The sequence below is a fragment of the Triticum aestivum genome, chromosome 2A (assembly GCF_018294505.1).
Source record: "Triticum aestivum cultivar Chinese Spring chromosome 2A, IWGSC CS RefSeq v2.1, whole genome shotgun sequence".
Taxonomy (NCBI): Eukaryota; Viridiplantae; Streptophyta; class Magnoliopsida; order Poales; family Poaceae; genus Triticum; species Triticum aestivum.
In genome coordinates this window covers 179,247,998-179,269,021 of record NC_057797.1, presented here as the reverse complement: position 1 = coordinate 179,269,021, position 21,024 = coordinate 179,247,998, and positions in this window count along the sequence as shown.

Sequence of the window (21,024 nt, the reverse complement as noted above, 5' to 3'; positions counted from 1 at the left end):
TCCTGTGTGCGCGTAGGAAAATTTTTGAAATTACTACGAAACCCAACAACGTGCACCGAACAACTCCGACACGGAGCAAACACGAGCATTTCATACAACATATGCATTCGGTCCACGGGTCATCGTCTCGGCGGTTATACCTTCGAAGCGTGCGTTATCGGAGGGGTTCAAGTTCGATGCGATGTAGAGGAAGTAGACGTTCTCGGGACGTTGAGGGAAGTAGTGGTACTTTTCCGAAGAGGAACTTGATGAACCCAACATCTCCAAGGCGACGGTAGCCGTACACGGCAATGGTAACTTGGAGGGTCGTCCATTACGTGGTACTTAGGTGAATCCACGAGAAACAGTAGTCGTACATGGTTCATCGAGGAACTTGACGTTTCGTCTGTAGTCGTTCGAGCGTCCGACGGTAATGGTACTCGGTCGTTTCGAAGAGGTACTTGGGGTCATTCGACATTGCCGGTCCCATCATCTCGAAGGGGTACTTGACGTCCTTAGTGATTCCGAAGACGACGGTAGAGGTACACTTGTTGTAGGGGTACTTGTCGGATCCACGGCGACGGTAGAGGTACAAACGTTCCCGCGGTACTTGACAGTCCGGTCTTGGTGTAGATGTACATGACAAACGTAGGAACACTCGGCATCTTGTTGAACCCAAGTGACGGTAAACGTTCTCGCGGACGAAATCGGGAGGCGAAGGCAAGGCAACGCGGCGACGGCCTGTGCTCACCGGTGGAGCAGCAGCAGAAGACGAAGGTGGACGGCATCGGCCTTAGCGCGGAACAAGGGGGGCGGAGCTCCTGCTCGAGCAGAGGGCTCGGGCGCGGGACTTGAGGCACTGGAGGCGATGGGACTAGGCGGGCCGGAGCAGATCCAGGAGGAGGATGTCGCGGGCGACGAAGCAGCTCGAGGAAATGGGCTCAGTGGCTAGAACGACGCACCACGGCAGAGGAAAAGGGGCGCCGGTGGCGCTGTTAGTGCAGCTCTGCTGGAGGCACAGGCGCCATGGCGGGGAGGCGACGGAGGGGCGACGGAGGAGTTTGCTGGGGTGCGGCCTCCAGGGAAGCAGCGCTGCTGCGGGTGCTGTGCGTGCGTGAATGGTGGCGGCGGTGGAGGGTTGCACGATGGTGGCGGTGCAGGCCGACATGGCAGAGGCAAGGGAAGGCGCGAGGAAGTGTGGCCATGGGGATCGGGATCCCTCTCCCTGGTGCGTGCGTGTGAGGAGGAGGGAAACGAGGAGAGAAGTGGGATCGGGCTCGGTCCTCCCTGGCGGCGCAAGGGGACAGCGAGGGGGAGAGACCAGGGGGGTCGGGAGGGGGTGTTCTGGGCTAGGGTTAGGATTAGATGGGCCGGCGCGGGAGGCCCAGTTGGGAGGAGGTCTAACAGGCCGGTGGGGATGGAGAGGCCCAGGTGGGCTGACTTCCCTCCTCTCTCTCCCTTTCTCTAAATTCTCTTTTTTCCATTTATAAACAAAACAGAAAAAGAGAAAGAAAAGAAAGAGAAGTTAGGGATGGAATCTGGGCATGAGGATAATTTTCTTGAGGTCGCAAAAATGTGCTAGTTCCGAGAAAAATAGAAAAGGCCAAGATTGAGATATTTAAATTCAAACTCATTTGATTTAAATTCAAATGATTTGAATAGGAAGTGAGGGTTGGGAAGGTCCAAAATGTTCGGATTTTTGGTGGAGCTCCGAAATATGATGAATGAATTTATGGACAAAGTTTGAGGTCAAGATGTGTGGTAACAAAGGCCTGGGGAATTACTTGCAAGTGTGTTTTGGTGATTCCAAATTAATGGAATATTTATAATAACTCCCTAAATGGATATGTTATAAAGAGAAGTCACTCTTCCCTCGATTTAAATGGGTCGAATTTCCACACAATTTATTTAGTTGAGATGCAGAAGATTTATGAGATGATGGCATGATGACATGATGCAATGCACATGATGCAATGATGAATGCAATGAACCAAACAAATCACACGATGAAACCCGGAAACCCTGGAAGGCATCTGAAGCTCCGGTCTTGGGGCGTCACAACACTCCACCACTACGAGAGGATCTCGTCCCGAGATCTAGGATGGCACCGGAGGGAAAAAGAAGAGGAAGAGAAGAGGTAAAACTAAGTTGCTTCTTTGACAACCGAGTGAAACCACGAGCCTTGAGAGGTTGAACAAATTGAAAGAAAGAATGCAATGAGAAAGAGCGAAGTTGAAAGCACTCCGTTAGGAAAAAAGAACAAGGAAGAACAAATTCAAACAACACTCTGGTTGGAAAGATATGCAAGGCTTGATAAAATGAAAGAACTTGAGCAGAGGACACAACACTCTGGTTAAATGGATAAGCATGAAAAGAACATGATCTTTGAAAAACGAGATGATGGGTTGAAAAGAGCAACATCACAATGCCTCCGGAACGAAAGAATAGAATATAGATAATTGAAATAAAAGAATGGAGAAGCAAATGCCAACTTCTGTCACAAAAGAGTTTGAGAAGGTATCCTTAGGAGAAGGGTCGAATGGAGTTGTTGGAACACCAACAACGAAAAGAATAATCTTGATATGGTCTTATGGCATACATCTCAAATTATGAGGTGACAACCTCCACTCACGGGAAGAAGAATTGGATTGATATGAACAAGGAGACGAGAAAGCTTATTCACCGGAAGGATAAAAGAAGAACTTGGGTCATTTATAAGCACCATAAATAGCAACAATCCTTAGGGAAAGCTTTAGGTGAAACATGACACCAGATAACTCCAACGAAGAGGTTGGTGGATTTGAAATACCTCATTCTTAACAACATGTGAATCATGAAACATGAACTCAAATTATCAAGAACGACATAATACCAGCTCCAATGATACGGTTGAAAGAATTGCACTCCGGATAGCAAGATGAAGAAAACTTGAGCTCCTCAGAAAAGAATCTTGATGAACACTTTGAGAAGGAATTAATCCTTGATGAACCATCATGTAGAACCTTCATGAAGAACTCCGGTAAACAAAAGGAATGATCAATCGAAAAGAAAGGCCTTGCAATGATTAGATGAAGCTTTGCGACGAGATAAAGTGGAAACTTGGAACTCCGGAAGGAAAAACAAAGCATCTCAAACCAAGAATGTGGTATGATGAACCACTCCGGAATAAAGAATTAATCCCTTGGATGAAACAATAATAAGGATTACGTTATGCGTATCCTTCACCAATTTAGATTGATGACAAGCAACGGATTTTGCACACTACTTATTCTCGTAGAAAGGATTAAGATAGATATAGCACAAACTTGGGAAAATCTTCAACGAACCACCGGTAGAATTGAAAACAACAAATGAATTGATATGATAACAAGGTAAGAAGAATCTTGAACGAACCACCATAAGAATTGAAAAAGAACGAATAAAAGATAACGAATCACCGGGAAGAATTTGCAAATGAACGAAGATGCTCAAGAGAATCTAGATACATGAGAACGAAGGGATCACGAACTGATTAGAGATCACTTGAACGAAGCACCGATAAGATTTGGAGAACCATAGCTGAAAGCTGAGAATGAATAAATTCTGAGATGATGGGCTCCGGAGAAACAATCTGAAAGGAATCTTGAATTGCTTCGGATGGGTGAAAAGAATTCTCACGATCAAAACAATTATGAGAGGATGGCATCACTCTAGAACCATGAACCTTTGAGAGAATAGATAAGATATGGAGGAAAAACTCTTCTTCGGTCTTCAAAATCCGAGAATGACGAGGAGAAACACCACCAAGAATTGTTGAGATACTCCGGGAGAATGAAAAGCGAAGAGGTAGAGCCAACAATGAAAAGAATTTGAAAACGATCTTGGAGAAGGCATTTGACTGATGATAACTCATTCTTACGTCAAACTTCAAAAAGAATTTAGGATAGCTCCGGGAAAATAAGAAGAGTCAGGTAAGATCCTGGAAAAAGACCTGTGGGTTAGGGCCCACTCAAAAGATACACCGTAGAACAATTTAAAAGAGAGAATGCATCGGTTGAATTAAATGGCTAGAATGAGATAACATCCTCAAAAGAACTTGAGCGAACTAAGAATGGAAACGGTAATCTTCTGAGACATCTTCAGTACTCCGGAACAAATGGATAGCGAGAGGTGAATAATTAAGAAGTGCACCGGCATAAGAAAGCATTTGAAGAGAGAAAAAGAACATGATCAACGCCGAAAACTTGAATTGAAACCGCCGGAGAAAAAAAGAGAACGGAGAATATTGAACTTGTAGAGCATCTTCATGAGAACCACAGGGTAAGAACATAGATAGAAAAGAATGGAGAGACTTCCCGTCAATAAAAAGATACTTGAATAAGACATCTGAGTCATTGAAGAAAAAGGGTGGGAGGGAGGGAAAACAAAGGCAACTTGGAGACGATGAAACAAACACCGTTGAGAAGAACTGATACTTGATCTTGCGGTTGTTGAAATGATCGGATCCACTTGAAGAGAAACACGCCGGTTGAAAAGGATTGACATGACACTCTCGATTATCATGAAGCATTTGTATTCACATCGGAGTATGAGAACACCGCTTAGGAAAAGGTATGGAATCAACATTTGACTTCGAAGCAACTCGAATACCACAACTCAAAACGAACAAAGGATTGGCTCGCAAAATAAGCCAAAACAAACATATGATAGAGATTTCGTCCGAAGTTTTCGTGGTGGGGCCTACACGGGCTCGATCGTACAGCACCATCATGTACAAGGCAGTGCACATGACATACGAAGCGTCCCTGAGTCGGCATAGCCAAGGACTCTTTAAGACACAACGAGACCACTGTAAAACCAACCGTGAATAGGCGGACCACTAGACGTCGAACCCCAATTTCATATCATACATCTGTCGGAAAGATATCCTAAGAGCTACTTGAATTCCCACTTATAAACTCCTGAAACTTTTCGGTTATGCAATCAGGTGTTGGGGATACAGGGGAAGCATAATATCTCACCCAAACTAGCAAATTCTACATCCAGCTGTATCCATCCTTCAACACATAACCAAGAAACCTTCGGAAATCATCTACCTCAACCTTCGAAAAGCATCCGTTATACGAGTTATGGCAATACTCCCGAACTCCCACCCCAGTACTGGGTGGCGTCGAGGTTATCTCACCAGCAACTACATAAAAGAGATTTTTTATGTCGGCGAAACTAACTCAGGTATTCCAAAACTGCAACGATAAAATTGTGACGACAACACCTTGGAGCTCAACTCCCCGGGACACTGCCACAACCCCTAAATGTCAGGAGGCACCAAGAACAATGTTCTCGTCACAAAACCATCGGAATGATTCTAAGATACCCGCGTGATCCTAAATTTTTTTTAGTGGAATTTGAGAAGAGAAGAGTCAAAACTCTACGCCAGGATGCCTCACCAGAGCGACGAAGGGACTGAGGAGTAAAAAGAATTCCTAACTCTCCGATATATATAATTCCTAAATGACTCAAAACATTTTTCTAGACTCAACAACGCCAGCTATTCGATCAAGCAGGGGGGCTCCTAAGGTCGGGGAAGGCTCTGATTACCAACTTGTTACGCCCTCGATGCGGCTATATCTCCCGCGTGTCGAAGCACGACTTAGAGGCATAACCGCATTGAAAGCAATGTCGCAAGTGAGGTAATCTTCACACAACCCATGTATTACATAAGGGAAAGAGATACATAGTTGGCTGACAATCGCCACTTCACACAATACATGAATAAAGCATTACATCAATCAGATATAATCAAGGTCCGACTACGGAACCAAAATAAAAGAAGACTACCCCAAAAGCTACACAGATCCCCGATCGACCCCAACTAGGCTGCACTGCTGATCAACTAGAAAGAAACAACACAAAGGACGAGATCTTCATCGAGCTCCTCCTAAGCTTGGTTGCGTCACCTGCTCGGCAACATCGGCACCTGCAAACTGGTTTTGAAAGTATTTGTGAGTCACGGGGACTCAACAATCTCACACCCTTGCGATCAAGACTATTTAAGCGTATAGGTAGGGTAAAGATATGAGGTGGAGCTGCAGCAAGCGACTAGCATTTATGGTGGCTAACATACGCAAATGAGAGCGAGAAGAGAAGGCAAAAACACGGTCGAACAACTATGATCAAGAAGTGATCCTAGAACAACCTACGTCAAGCATAACTCCAACACCGTGTTCACTTCCCGGACTCCGCCGGAAAGAGACCATCACGGTTACACACGCGGTTGATGTATTTTAATTAAGATCAACTTCAGGTTTTCTACAACCGGACGTTAACAAATTCCCATCTGCCCATAACCGTGGGCACGGCTTTCGAAAGTTCAAATCCCTGCAGGGTGTCCCAACTTAGCCCATCACAAGCTCTCACGGTCAACGAAGGATATTCTTTCTAGCGGGAAGACCCGATCAGGCTCGGAATCCCGGTTACAAGACATTTCGACAATGGTAAAACAAGACCAGCAAAGCCGCCCGATGCGCCGACAAATCCCGATAGGAGCTGCACATATTTTGTTCTCAGGGCACACTGGATAGGTCAAGCTACGAGTAAAACCAACCCTCGAGTTGCCCCGAGGTGGCCCCGCAGGCTGCCCGTTTCGGACCAACAATCAGAGGAGCACTGGCCCGGGGGGGGGGGGGGTTAAAATAAAGATGACCCTCGGGCTCGCGAAAACCCAAGGGAAGGTTATAGGTTGTTAGTGCAAATGGTAAAACCAAGATTGGGCCTTGCTGGAGGAGTTTTATTCAAGGCGAACTGTCAAGGGGTTCCCATTATAACCCAACCGCGTAAGGAACGCAAAATCCGGGAACATAACACCGATATGACGAAAACTAGGGTGGCAAGAGTGGAACAAAACGCCAGGCATAAGGCTGAGCCTTCCACCCTTTACCAAGTATATAGATGCATTAATTAAATAAGAGATATTGTGATATCCCAACCAAATAAACATGTTCCAGCAAGGAACAACATCTCCATGTTTCAACAAGGAACAAACTTCAATCTTCACCTGCAACTAACAATGCTATAAGAGGGGCTGAGCAAAGCAGTAACGTAGCCAAACAACGGTTTGCTAGGAGAAGGTGGGTTAGAGGCTTGGTTCAACAATATAGGAGGCATGATAAGCAAGTGGTAGGTATCGCAGCTTAGGCATAGCAAAAGAGCGAGCAACTAGCAAGCAAAGATAGAAGTGATTTCGAGGGTATGGTCATCTTGCCTGAAATCCCGCAAGGAAGAAGAACGAGTCCATGAAGAAAACAAACGGACGAAGTCGAACGAATCCTCACAAACGCGACGTTATCGAAACTAACCCGAAGAAGCAACACCGGAAAGAAGCAAACAACATAGTGAACAACCAACACATAACATGGAATGATGCGCAAACAATTATGATGCATGTCCGGTTTAAATATGCATGACATGGCAAAGTGCACAAACAACCCTACAAATTAAGTGGAGCTCAATATGCAACTCCGTTGCATATTGACGAAACACCACATTCAAGTTATTTAGTTCGATCTCGTTTATGTACCCAACAATATTAAATGTTGTTAAGCATGTCAAGAGGTGAAACATAAATGGATTATCTATCTAAACAATTTAAATGGGGCCGGATATAGAAAACATCAAATCCGGTAAATCCCCAAATGCATTAGTAAATTAACGCAAACAACAATTTAAACCATCTTAATGTTGTTAACATGATGCGGATGACATGATCAAGTTTATGCAATTTTATTAAAAGTTGACAAGAGCAATATGAAGCATTTGTCACCGTGGTGGAAAGGAAAGGGGTGCCACGGCGACGAATCCGAAAATGATGCCACGGCAACATATCGGTTATCCGGTAGCCCACGGGGATACTAGTGCAAAAGAAAGTGACGGGAGCGTGTCATGCAAGGATGGTGGGGTGCTCCCGATTATGGGGTTCCCACATGTCGGTGGCAAGGCAAAAGAGGGGCAACGTGCACCGAACAACTCCGACACGGAGCAAACACGAGCATTTCATACAACATATGCATTCGGTCCACGGGTCATTGTCTCGGCGGTTATACCTTCGAAGCGTGCGTTATCGGAGGGGTTCAAGTTCGATGCGGTGTAGAGGAAGTAGACGTTCTCGGGACGTTGAGGGAAGTAGTGGTACTTTTCCGAAGAGGAACTTGATGAACCCAACATCTCTCCAAGGCGACGGTAGCCGTACACGGCAACGGTAACTTGGAGGGTCGTCCATTACGTGGTACTTAGGTGAATCCACGAGAAACAGTAGTCGTACATGGTTCATCGAGGAACTTGACGTTTCGTCTGTAGTCGTTCGAGCGTCCGACGGTAATGGTACTCGGTCGTTTCGAAGAGGTACTTGGGGTCATTCGACATTGCCGGTCCCGTCATCTCGAAGGGGTACTTGACGTCCTTAGCAATTCCGAAGACGACGGTAGAGATACACTTGTTGTAGGGGTACTTGTTGGATCCACGGCAACAGTAAAGGTACAAACGTTCCCGCGGTACTTGACGATCCGGTCTTGGTGTAGATGTACATGGCAAACATAGAAATACTCGGCATCTTGTCGAACCCAAGTGACGGTAAACGTTCTCGCGGACGAAACCGGGAGGCGAAGGCAAGGCAACGCGGCGGCGGCCTGTGCTCACCGGTGAAGCAGCAGCAGAAGATGAAGGTGGACGACATCGGCCTTGGCGCGGAACGAGGGGGGCGGAGCTCCTGCTCGAGCAGAGGGCTCGGGCGCGGGACTTGAGGCACTGGAGGCGATGGGACTAGGCGGGCCGGAGCAGAGCCAGGAGGAGGAGGTCGCGGGCGACGAAGCAGCTTGAGGAAATGGGCTCACTGGCCCGAACGGCGCACCACGATAGAGGAAAAGGGGTCGTCGGTGGCGCTGTTAGTGCAGCTCTGCTGGAGGCGCGGGCGCCATGGAGGGGAGGCGACAGAGGGGCGACGGAGGAGTTTGCTGGGGCGCGGCCTCCAGGGAAGCAGCGCCGCTGCGGGTGCTGTGCGTGCGTGAATGGTGGCGGCGGTGGAGGGTTGCACGATGGTGGCGGTGCAGGCCGACATGGCAGAGGCAAGGGAAGGCGCGAGGAGGCGTGGCCATGGGGATCGGGATCCCTCTCCCTGGTGCGTGCGTGTGAGGAGGAGGGAAACGAGGAGAGAAGTGGGATCGGGCTCGGTCCTCCCTGGCGGCGCAAGGGGAAAGCGAGGGGGAGAGACCAGGGGGTCGGGAGGGGGTGTTCTGGGCTAGGGTTAGGATTAGATGGGCCGGCGCGGGAGGCCCAGTTGGGAGGAGGTCTAACAGGCCGGTGGGGATGGAGAGGCCCAGGTGGGCTGACTTCCCTCCTCTCTCTCCCTTTCTCTAAATTCTCTTTTTTCCATTTAAAAAGAAAACACAAAAAGAGAAAGAAAAGAAAGAGAAGTTAGGGATGGAATCTGGGCATGAGGATAATTTTCTTGAGGTCGCAAAAATGTGCTAGTTCCAAGAAAAATAGAAAAGGCCAAGATTGAGATATTTAAATTCAAACTTATTTGATTTAAATTCAAATGATTTGAATAGGAAGTGAGGGTTGGGATGGTCCAAAATGTTCGGATTTTTGGTGGAGCTCCGAAATATGATGAATGAATTTATGGACAAAGTTTGAGGTCAAGATGTGTGGTAACAAAGGCCTGGGGAATTACTTGCAAGTGTGTTTTGGTGATTCCAAATTAATGGAATATTTATAATAACTCCCTAAATATTAGGAGGATATGTTATAAAGAGAAGTCACTCTTCCCTCGATTTAAATGGATCGAAGATCCACACAATTTATTTAGTTGAGATGCAGAAGATTTATGAGGTGATGGCATGATGACATGATGTAATGCACGTGATGCAATGATGAATGCAATGAACCAAACTAATCACACGACGAAACCCGGAAACCCTGGAAGGCATCTGAAACTCCAGTCTTGGGGCGTCACACCAGGGGTGTGTTAACATCCAGAAACACCCTTGCCCGCAAAGTACTTGCAGGATTTATCTTCCCCTCATTGACAATGACATTAAACGGCGGCTCCCCAGTCTTCGTTGCGACTCTCTCTGCAAGCTCCTTCCGCCTAGTGAGTCCATCCGGTAGTCCTTTTACTCGAGCCCATACCAGATATTTATTCAACCTGTACTTCGTAACATCTGAAAAGCCGTCATACTCCTGCAACACCACTGGAGCCTTTCTGAACAACCATGGCCCGCCTTCCATGATCTTCTTCCAATCTCCTAAGCAATGGCACTGAACCAAAAAAGATTTGGTCCTTTGATGTTGAAAGTGACACCTTGAGCCGCCATCCACGCGTTCCTCATCTGAGACAGGAGAGCCGCATGGCTGAATGGCTTTGTTGTGTGGACTCGAAAAAGAGCCAGCCAATGTACATCTTTCACCAGATCCTCAACCTCCTCCGAGAAATCAAGGTCTTGTTCCTCCTCTCCATGGAGCCGCATACCAGCGAATTGATCTTCCAACTCAGGTTGCGGTCCCCAATACTCGCCAAAAGCATCTTCATCCTGATCCGATCTGCCTCCTCCCTCCAAGACACCACCCGGCCTGCTCCTGTCCTCCATCCTCCCGCCCTTAACTGCACTTTCCGCCTCACCCCCGATCGCCTTGTCATCTCTTCCAGATCCCATCTCACCCCCCTGATCGCCACCTAACCCTAGCCCCGTCTCTTCCATCCCCCCCGCCTCCTTCAGCTTCAGATCGGCCATGCAGATCGCCCCGCACAGCCTCACGTGGTAGTCCTCGTTAGTCCGATCGAGACGAGCGGACACCGACGAGGTTTGTCGTGGACTCTGGCTTGAACACCAGAGGAGAAGGTGGAACCCTAGAAAACCCAAGGGGAAACGTAATTGCCACCGCCAAGTGACAAAAATATTGATAGCTAATTTGTTTTGTTAATTGAGTGCAGCGATAAGATCTTGTCGACAAGAAATAAAAGGGGCTGACCGTGCGCTGCTGCTGGGCTTCATATTTGTTGGGCTTTTTCCTTTGCTCGTTGTTTTATTCTGGTATACATGGGCTGGCTTCAATTTCTCAAAAAGAAAAAAATACATGGGCTGGCTTCACGTTGTGTAACACACATAGGGGAGCGAATCAAGTACAAACGTGACTGATCGCTATCAACGGGGGAAGGATTTGTTAGGGGGGTCTCGCCCCCCCCCCCCCCCCCCCCTCGTCCTCCCTTGGATTCGTCCCTGTAAGCTAAGTTACTAGAACTACCTCTCTCTTTATTAACTCATTGCCACATAGACAAATTTGTTGAGTTGGACTTAAAGTTACTGCTGAAGTTATTTCCATTATGGCTAGTCTTAGCGTCAATTTACAGTAAAATCCCTGTATGCTAGGCTAACACATGTGCCGGTTTGGACATAGCTAGGGGCTATGGAAAGCTAGCTTGTCTATAAAAATCAAAATCTTTTTGTGGCAAATATTTTGTAACCGTCTACCCACGTCGTTCAACATGGCAAAGTGGTAAGGGTCCTATGATAGTTTGTATTCTGTGTGCGGTGCGGAGGAAGACGTGGACCATGTTTTCTTCTGCTGCCATCTTGCTCACTCCGCGTGGAGTGTGGTGTGCGAGGTTACGGGACAATAATGGAACCCGACTGCGGCTGACCTGCTTAACATCATCCATGCCCGGATCATGTGACACTGCGTAGGGGTATTGCTTTGGACACTTTGGACGATTAGGGAGAAAATCACCGTCAAAGTGATCTTCCCCTCGCGCCCAGCTGATTGCCTTTTTAAATGCCATGTTTACTTGCAGCAATGGACTTCGTTGGCGAAACGGCACGACGCTGAAGTTATGCTGACGAGATGGACAAGATATGAACATCCAAAGTATTGCACGTCATTCTCATATGGGAAAGGTGTGACAGCTCCCGGGTGCAGGGGCACCCTCATGAACAGTAACTTCAAACAGTATGAAAAAAAAATCAAAAAAATCTGAAATTTTGGGGGATCAAATATGATAAAACTTTTGATGTTCTTGCAAATTTTCAGCCAGAAATAACACTCGAGGAGCCCTCACCAAAAAAACAAAACTACTGCTCAAAACTACACATAACTTTGAACACTGATTTTGTTTTTTTTTGTGAGGGCTCCACGAATGTTTTTTGATGCTAAAACTTTGCATGAACGTTGAATGTTTGATCATATTTGATCCCCCAAAGTTTCAGATTTTTTTGATTTGTTTTTCATATTGTTTTGCATTTACTGTTCATGAGGGTGCCCCTGCACCCGGGAGCTGAAAGTCCAGTCTCTTCTCATATGAAGGCCTAGTCCCTAACTACTTTTTGCTGTTGAGCCTGCGTGCTCTTCCTGTTTGGCCTCGGCCATGTTTTTTGTCACTCTTCCCGTGCTATAATATAAAGAGCGTTTTTAACAATAGTGTAGTGTTAAAAGCGCTTTTATATAATTGGAGGAGGGAGTATCAATTATGCCCTCTGTTGAGCTTGTCCGTGTAATTCCTACCTGAGCACTGCTATACAGATCAATTCTGTTCCTACCTTAAACCTCTGCTATGCCTGTTTGTGGGCATTATTAATTTTCGTTTAAAAAAAGGTTAGGGGCAACACCTGGGGGCACAAGAGCCAACTACCCACTCTACGTTTTCTTTTTAAAACAAGGCAAAAAACTTGCTATTTGCATTCATTAAGAAGAAGGTTTAGACATCTTGTGTTGTGTGTATACGAACGTTACACGAACGTCTGAACATGTACTATTGAAGAGAAAAAGGGACAGCTTTAAATCTCAGATTCCAGGCATCTCAACGCCAAATATTTGGATGCCGATGGTGCGTAATTCTTGGGTAGACAGTGATTCGTGCGGTACAAGCACCCTGGTCGACTGTATTAATTGGGCCAGCTCGCAACTGTGCGAAGCAATATACTCCGTGTTTAGCAACGCGCAAAACGAGGTAATATAAAGGGCGTTCCCGTTCGTGTGTTCCGTTTGGAGGAAGCGTGGAAGTTTTCCAGGCGCGAAGATATACCTACGATGTGTAATCATATGATTTCTTGTCTTGTGGTATCGGTTAATGGAGATCACTATCGAGATTATTAAGGGTACATGATCCATGGATAGCAATGTGTCGGGATTTTGTGCTTCTCGGTCCTGCATGATTAGATCAAGGCTAATAGGAGAACGGGGCGTCACTCCGTTGGCTTGACGCATGAGTTAGCATCCAGCCCACATGGATCATCCTGGTTGGTCTTATTTTTTTAATCAAGGCTAATAGTCGACAACTACAGAGTGAGCTTTTGGAGCCGAGGTGCATGGAAGCATTTTATTTTGAACATCTTAAAAATCACAGTCTATTTAAGAAAAATTGTATATGTTCATATGGATCCGTATTATGCATGTAAAGTTTGATGATAAAATAACTAAATATGTGAGCTATACAAAAATGACAACATGGTGATTTCTGAATAGTGAATAGTACATGCACTCTTTATTGTTTCAAAATCACTTTTTTGTCTTTTTTATGTAGCTCACATGGTTGTTTATTTTATCGGCCAAATTTGCATGTGTGTAGTGAACACCCATATTACATGTAGAAATTTGTTTGGGAATATTTTGACACTTCGAAATGCCATTTTGGCACTATTCAAAGTATATTGCACAATGAAACATGTGCACCAAAGTGGGTTTTTACGGCAGCTGGTCATATAAAATTGTTACGATCGACATCAAGAGCCGACATTATTAATTACCCATATAGTAGGGTTAGCTATAAGGTTGGCTATAACAATAGTCCCTTTTCTATTTTTCTTTTTTTTCTTCTCAGTTATTGCTTTTACTTAAGAACACACCGAGAGGGCCCTAAAAATATATCTGCATCGTCGGAGGAGCAATTCATTCTTGAGCTATTTAGTCCCTTCTCAGACTTTCTTATCAACCTGTAAGTTGTCGTTATGATCACCGTGTTACTGGTGATGTTAGAGCAACCCCAAAGTCTACTGTATGGTAAGAAGTGACTATGATACTCTCATGGTCTAACGAACTAAACCACATGTTAACACTTCGTGTTTAACAATTGATTTCAGACGATATTATCTCAAAGTATAACAAACAAGTTTGGGTCGATTCAATATAACCGTTCTTCTAACATCATACTCTCAATGATGTTTTAGGACTATCGTTACGCTTAACGATATCCTAAGATCCAAAAAAATGATCACCAACGACACTTGAGCTAATCTTAAAGACAAGACCGGGAACCTAATCTGTTTATCATTTCACACGTGCATATGAGTTTTCCATTGAATCACATATTTCAGGATCTAGCAATTATAGCATAGAATATAAATTTTAATTATGAAAACAAAAATATAATAATACAATATTATTACCTTTTGGGCATATTTTCAACAAGGGGGCCCACCAAGTGCGCTCGATGTGGCTCACCTCAGCCTGGCTCACTGGAAACTGCTGATTTGAGCGTTCCCTGCAGGCCTGGCTGGGAGGTGCTTTAGTGTTCGTGCGATGCGGGCCAAATAGTGAACGCAGGCAACCAACAGCCATTTTCGTCCCGTGCCAGCTTGGTTGGCCTCTATGCGGGCTACCAAACACGCGCCCTAGATTAGCATGAAGAGCAAGAAATGTAAAAAGATACCTCTAACTCTCATCTAGCAATTAATTTTACAAAGAGGTGTTAGTGATGAGATACTATGACCAAGGGAGGCCATCATCGCCAACCTTCTCAATTATCGCCTGGGAACCTTTCTGATATCCTACTTTGGTCTTCCCAACAGCATTTGGAAGATTCCGATGCGGGATCTGAACCCGGTAATAGACCAGGCTCAACATCAAGATGATCCATGGTAGGGTTGTCTCACATCCAAGGCGGATAAGTTGGTGGTCATCAATTCCTTCATAGCCAGCATCCCCATGTTTGTTATGGGATTCTATCTATTTCCAAAAGGATCTCATGCGACCATTGTTAAATTCTAATGGAGATTTTTTTGGCAAGGGGAGGTAGACGAGGAGATATACCATATGGTCAAATGTGCGAACATGTATGCCGAAAGACCAGACGGTCTAGGCATCATTTCAACTAGATGTATGAATCCTTTCTTTATGACCAAACAAATTTGGGGGATTTTTTTCTGAGGAGGGCAGGCTTTGGCTTGGTCTTATCAAGGTGACATGTCTCCATGGGCATTCCTTCGTCACCTTCCCTCTGGGTCAAGTATTAATAGTTATGGTAGGCTATCTAGGCCCTCAAGTTGTGCTTCCGCCTTTGGGGTGTCCATTAAGGCTGGCTCTAGAATGGCCACATTATTTTGGCTTGACTGGTGGTTGGGTAATCAGCCGCTTCGGGACCATTTGCTGGCTTTGTTTGCTATATCTAACCAACCCGGGATGTCGGTTGCGGAGGTCATAGGAATTTGGCGGGAACCTCTCATTCCGCCACTCTTTCGGGCCACCTGAGTTAGAGAAAGGGAGTCTTTGGTTGCCGAGTTGGTGGGGGTGACCTTGTGTGATGGCCAGGGCACAACTCATGGGCTCTTGAGCCATCCGAAAGTTCTCCACAAAATCTGTATGAGATAGATTGTTGCGGGTTATGGTTCGTAGGAGATCATGGAGCTATGGAAGGTGTGCCTTCCCCGCACATCAAGATCTTCCTTTGGCAGCTGGTCAGGGGGCAACTACCGGCAGGTGACCAGGTCCTCAAGGGCAATGGCCATGGAGATGGTTGTTGCCCTCCAGGATATCAATCATATTTTTCCAACACTTCGGTTTGGTTCTTGTGGAGTTTTGTGATGGGAGCTTGGGGGCCATGGGTGCCACCTAATTGGAATCTTCAAAATGATCTTGGTTTGCTCAGGCCAGGGTCATAGGCTCCAATGGTTCAGATTTGGGACCTTGCATTGGACACTTTGGTGCATTAAAACAAGGGAATTTTACATTTGCGTTCTTAAATCAAACCCACTATTCAAATTTACCACTAATTTTGAAGTGTGCTCAAATTTACCCCTCTACCGTTAGATGCCCTTATAAAAATGCCATTTATTGCCGTTTCCATCCGATCAAAGGGCTTTGACCGTCTATGGCAATTTTTTGGAGGGTTTTACCCCCCTCTGCATGTGACACTAACATGAGGGCCCCATTATCCCTAAAAAAATTTAAAAAATTCTCTCACTCTCACATTTACTATAACTTACATGTGGGGCCCCACCCTAAAAATAGAAGGAATAAAACTTTCACACACTTACACGTGGACCCTGACCAAAAATAAAACTTGAAACAATTAAAAGAATTGTTAAGCCTCGGGATCCACATGTGAGTGGCACAATTAACAGTTTTTATTAGCAATGGCACAATTAACAGTTGGTCAGCCTAACTAGGCATTTATTTAGCCTAACAGCTTGTTAATCACAGAAGCCCACATGGTCGAACGTCGGCGCCTGTGCGCGAAGTACGCCGACGACGTACGAGAAGATGGCCAAGTGGTCATGGGGCCATGAGAGGAGTCTTCAAAGGATGCTAGCGCGAAGTTGCACTGGCCTGGGGTGGTCGGGTACAGCGAGGAGGCACCGAAGTGTCAGCTCGGACCTCCGCGGCGGCCGCGAGAGTGAGGCATCATGGGGAGGGGGCTGGACGAAGAGAAGCTCATCAGAGACGTGTCTGGGAGATCCGAGACACCATATGGATCTATGTGACTGTCAGGGAGCATCGGGGATCATCATATGGCAGCGAATCTGGCAACGGCGAGCGGCGACCTGCCACAGACACGATGGACTGTGGTGTCACGAGTGGTGCTCCCCCAGCCAGATTATTTTGGTAGAAAGGAAGAGAGCAACACGAAGGGGTTTCAGGACATGGAGGATAGGAGAAGGGACGAGGTTAGCCGCTTGAGCATAGGACGACGATTATGGCAGGGAGGTCAGTTCGGCCATGGAGGCGAGGGTAGAGGAGAGAGAGAGAGAGAGAAAGTGGAGAGGCGAGGGGAAGAGACAGGAGTGGGTAAGCTGCCGACGAGCACAACCGCTCACGGCCGGGCATGCCTAAATGTGTGTCCCCTCGCCCACATGTATGATAACCCACAAGTATAGGGGATCGTTTGTAACCATTTTCGATAAATAAGAGTGTCGAACCCATCGAGGAGCTAAAGGTAGAACAAATATTCCCTCAAGTTCTATTGACCACCGATACAACTCTACGCAAGCTTAAGGTTTGCTTTACCTAGAACAGGAATAGAACTAGAAGTACTTTATTGGTGTGGTAGGATAGGTTTGCAAGATAATAAAGAACGTGAAAAATAAAAGTTAGGTGTTGTTCTAACTAAAGTACAATTAAATTAATATAGCAAGTGTAGATTAGTAGTGGTAGGTTTTGTGGAGGGTTCCCTTAGCAATTGACTACGTTACTAGACTGGTAGCAAGTTTTTATGTGGGAGAGGCCACTGCTAGCATGTCATCCCTTACTTGGAACTCTATACACATATGATTGGAACTACTAGCAAGCATCCGCAACTACTAACGTTCAATAAGGTAAAAACCCAACCATAGCATTAAGATATATATTGGTCCCTTTTCAATCCCGTATGCATCAATTTCTATGGTAGGAAGAAGCTTCTGTCACCCTTACCCTCCAATGCATAGTCCTATGAACATACAACTAACCTTATGGTGTGATCCACACACACGCTCATATGATGGGCACCAATGGACAACAACATAATCACAAGCAAATTAAACCAATCATAGCAATTCACCAATTACCGGGGTAGGACAACAAAAATCTACTCAAGCATCATAGGATGGCAACATATCATTGGATAATAATATGAAGCATAAAGCACCATGTTCAAGTAGAGGGAATGACGGGTTGCGGGAGAGTGGACCGCTGAATATAGATGGCGGAAGGTGATGAAGATGTTGGTGAAGATGACAGAGTTGTTGGAGTAGATCGTCGTCACACGATGATTGCCCCAGCGGCTGATACGTCTCCAACATATCTATAATTTTTGATTGTTCCATGCTATTATATTATCAATCTTGGATGTTTTATAATCATTTTATAGTTATTTTATATCATGTTTTGGTACTAACCTATTGACATAGTGCCAAGTACCAGTTGCTGTTTTTTTGCATGTTTTTTACATCATAGAAAATCAATACCAAACGGAGTCCAAATGGAACGAAAGACCAGAAGACACCTAATGGTCCAAGGCTGTGTCTGGGGGTGCTCCGAGGAGAGCACGACCCACCAGGGTGTGCCAAGAGGCCCAGGCGCGCCCTGGTGGGTTGTGCCCACCTCGGGTGCCCCCGAACCGCCTCTTTGCTCTATAAATACCTCAATATTCCAAAAACCCTAGGGGAGGCAACGAAAATCAATTCTAGCCACCACAGAGTCCAGAATCACCAAATCCAATCTAGACACCATCACGGAGGGGTTCACCACTTCCATTGGTGCCTCTCCGATGATGCATGAGTAGTTCTTTGTAGACCTTCGGGTCCGTAGTTAGTAGCTAGATGGCTTCCTCTCTCTCGTTTGATTCTCAACACAATGGTCTCTTGGAGATCCATATGATGTAACTCCTTTTGCGGTGTGTTTGTTAGGATCGGATGAACTTTGAGTTTATGATCAGATCTATCTTTTTGTATCCATGAAAGTTATTTGAGTTTATTTGATATCTTATATGCATGATTGCTTATAGCCTTGTATTTCTTCTTTGATATTTGGGTTTTGTTTGGCCAACTTGATCTATTTATCTTGCAATGAGAAGAGGTGCTTTGTAGTGGGTTCAATCTTACGGTGCTTGATCCCAGTGATAGAAGGGGAACCGACACGTATGTATCGTTGCTACTAAGGATAAAACGATGGGGTCTATCTCTACATAGATAGGTCTTGTCTACATCATGTCATTGTTCTTATCGCATTACTCCGTTTCTCCATGAACTTAATACACTAGATGCATGCTGGATAACGGTCGATGTGTGGAGTAATAGTAGTAGATGCAGACATGAGTCAGTCTACTAATCTTGGACGTGATGCCTATATAATGATCATTGCCTAGATATCGTCATGAGTATTTGAAGTTCTATCAATTGCCCAACAGTAATTTGTTTACCCACCATTTGCTATTTTTCTCGAGGGAAGCCACTAGTGAAACCTACGGCCCCGGGGTCTCTTTCTCATATTATTTGCCTTCGCGATCTATTTTATTTGCCTTTTATTTTCAGATCTACTAAACCAAAAATACAAAAAAATACCTTGCTGCAATTTACTTTATCTGGCGTTTGATCTATCAAAATTTACAACTCTCTCACTTCCGTTTGCCAATTTCTGGCACCGTTACCCGAAAGGGATTGACAACCTCCTTTACACGTCGGGTTGCGAGTATTTGTTATTTGTGTGCATGTGCCGTTTACGTTGTGTCGCTTGGTTCTCCTACTGGTTCGATAACCCTGGTTTCATATCTGAGGGAAATATCTACCGCCGCTGTGCTACATCATCCCTTCCTCTTTGGGGAAATACCGACGTAGCTTCAAGCGACATCAAAAGGAATTTCTGGCGCCGTTGCCGGGGAGGATCTTCAACGTATACCAGGTTCCTAATAACAAATATCATCTCCTCGCAGTTTACATTATTTTCCATTTGCCTCTCGTTTTCCTCTCCCCCACTTCACAAAAATTTGCCGTTTTATTCGCCCCTCTTTTCCGTTCGCCGTTTTCTCGTCAAATCTATCCTTTGCTTGCAACCATGAGTGATTTTGGTATGGCACCAACAGATGATGGCCTAACTCCTAAGATTGGACGTACGGGCAATCTGGATGCTAAAACTTTTATCTTGGGGCAAGGGAATGTTATGGGAAAGGAACATATCGAAGAATTTTTAATTGTGTGGGAAATTGAAGTCTTGATGATGCTCCTATACTTAGAACTACTAGATCTTATGCGGATGCTATTTCAGCACTAGTTCTGAAACTCGAAAGTAAATTTGTCCGTACTCATCCTACTTTGCAAAGATTGTTTTTGAGATTCCTGTTATAAAGAATCCAAAAGCTAAAAAGTTAGCCACTCTCGTTCTTATGAATGAATTTGACTACATAATATACGGGAAGCTAGGGAAATCTTTGATTTTTATGGTATGAATCGTGAAAAGCCCGTGATAGATGAAATTCTTTACAATAGTGATTATGCGTTAAGACATTTGCTTGGGGATAATAAAATCTTTGATGAGAATCTTAAAAAGGAAGTCCCAATTCTAGATGTAATTCAACACATTTTTAATAATGTTAATCAACATTGTTCTTGGATTGTTGCCGGAAATCAACGTGGTTATGACAATGGGCAACTTAATAATGCTAAGGTTTCTATGGATAATATGTTTTATGTTGTTTTTACAAAACCCCATGATGAAAATACCTCTAAGGGAATTAAGAAGAAAGATGAAAAAACTTAGATCCTTGCTTTTTGCCTAACTAAGTGCATAAAACTATAGCGCTTGTTGGGAGGCAACCCAACGAATAAAATTTATTTTTGCATTTTCTTCCTGTTTTTGAGTGTTTGCACAATTATGCTACTATTATGATTGTGTTTTGATGTTTTAATAAGTGTTTGTGCCAAGTAAAGCCTTTAGGATCATCTTGGGTGATAGTTATTTGATCTTGCTGAAAAAACAGAAAATTTTACGCTCGCGAAAATAATTATATTTTTTAACCAGGGAGCGATAAAATACCCATTCCTTTTGCAGTAGAATAATATACAAATTTCTCAGGCCGTCCTATTTTTTTAGAGTTTTTGGAGTTATAGAAGTATTTGAAATACCCAGATTGCTACAGATTGTTTTGTTTTTGACAGATTCTGTTTTCTTTGCGTTGTGTGCTTGTTTTGATGGCTCTATGGTTTTCTTTGATGAGTTTTTGCCATAGAAAAGTTGGAATACAGTAGATATACCGCAAGAACAAAATATGAATTGGTTTACTACAACACTTATAGTAGTGATTTGTTTTCTTATACTAACGGATCTCACGAAAAC